The sequence below is a fragment of the Meleagris gallopavo genome, chromosome 4 (assembly GCF_000146605.3).
Source record: "Meleagris gallopavo isolate NT-WF06-2002-E0010 breed Aviagen turkey brand Nicholas breeding stock chromosome 4, Turkey_5.1, whole genome shotgun sequence".
Lineage (NCBI taxonomy): Eukaryota > Metazoa > Chordata > Aves > Galliformes > Phasianidae > Meleagris > Meleagris gallopavo.
In genome coordinates this window covers 57,276,432-57,278,289 of record NC_015014.2, presented here as the reverse complement: position 1 = coordinate 57,278,289, position 1,858 = coordinate 57,276,432, and positions in this window count along the sequence as shown.

Genomic DNA, 1,858 nt, shown 5'->3' with positions numbered 1-1,858 from the left:
CGGGCGCTGGGACGCACGCCGGGACACACGCGGTCCCCGCAGTGGGCCACGCGCTGTGCTGTACAGTCGGTCGCACGCCGTGACGCTGGCCGTATAATGCGCCGAGTCACACATCGTGTTGACATCGCGTTAGAAATTGAGTTACAGACCGGGGGATGCGTTGTCACACATCGGGTCACACCCCGGGTCACACGTCAGACCACGCCGTGCCTTGTACTGCTGAGACCTCACCTGGAGCACTGCATCCAGATCTGGAGTCCTCGGTGCAGAAGACACGTGGATCTGTTGGAGAGCATCCAGTGGAATACCACAAAAATGATCGATGGGATGGAACAACTCTCCAACGAGGACAGACTGAGAGAACTGGGACTGTTCAGTCTGGAGAAGGCCCCAAGAAGATCTGAGAGCGGCCTTTCATTGTCTAAATGGGGGCTGTAAGAAAGAAGGGGACAGACTCTTTAGTGGGGTTTGTGGTGAAAAAAGGGACACGGTTTCAAACTAAAAGAAGAGAGATTTAGACTAGATATAAGGGGAAAAAAAAATTATAATGGTGGTGAGGCACTGGCACAGGTAGCCCAGGGAGATGGGTGCTCCATCCCTGGAGACAGTCAAGGTCAGGCTGGACAGGGCTACAAGCAATCTGATCGAGCTGTAGGTGTCCCTGTTGATTGCCAGGAGAGTTGGACTAGATGGCGTTTAAGGGTCCCTTCCAAATCAAATGATTCTGAGTCTGTGATTCTGTGTCACCCACCATGTTGCACACCAGGCTACACATGGTGTCACACACAGGGTCACAGGCAGGGGCACACATGGGGCTGCACACCAAGCCACAGCCATGCTGCCCAGACCCTGCATTCCAGCTGCAAATGTGCAGGCATCATCAGCCCACACCATGTCACAGGGCCACGTGTGAACAATCCCACTGGGCAGATCTGCAGAACTTTCAGCCATCCCTGTGCCCCCTCAGCTACCTTCCTGTCACTGTAGGCCGCCTGGCAAGCAGGCATGCCCAGCAAGGGCAGAGTTTGGCTGTGAATCCTGAGAGGGTGCAGCAAGAGTCAGGAGGGTGCTGTGTTAGGGGCCAGAAAAGAAAACAAAAACAGTATCCCTTTTTTATTTTTACTTTTTTACTTCTACCTATATAATTTACAGGCCTGGGATGCCTTATGTCATCAACCCAAGCACAGTCCCACAGCAGCTCTCCCCTCCTTCTGCTACTAATGCTGAATGAGCACACAAACTGCCAGCATCTGAGGGACCTCAGCAGCAGCTCTGGTGTCTGCCTTGGATGCTCTCTATCAGGATGCAGGGCAGGCAGCAACACCTGGCCCCACTCACCAAAAGCTGCCACTGGGGCTCCTTGGGGAGCTGCATGCTAAACTCATTTCTGAAATATTTTAGGTCTTAAATATGAAGCAAGTATATTGTATATATACTATATATAAATATACGTCTTGATTTCTGGAGACAGAAATTGAAAGCTTAAAGTGCCTATATTGCTGTACTAAGCTACCTAAAGGAATTTAAACACAAGTGTGAGGTGAGAATGATCCTGGCATGCGGATTCCTCACAGTATGTTATCTCTCTAAAGCACTACTCTTGCAGTGAAACACCTGGCTCCAGTGGGCAGAAAGGGAGTTTTCCAGACACAACCCCTTGACTCGCAAACTGGTATCAGCAAGAGATGGTGATAAAACACTCGTTTGAGTCATAAGTGTTCAGATATGTTCTTCAGGGGTGCAGAAGTTAGGAAGTGACTCAACAGCTCACAGAGCAGAAAGCCATTCCTGCTGGGGAATCTGCACATGGAGTGTGTCACCTTCCATCTTTTGCACCTCTGCACAAAGGGAATAAGGG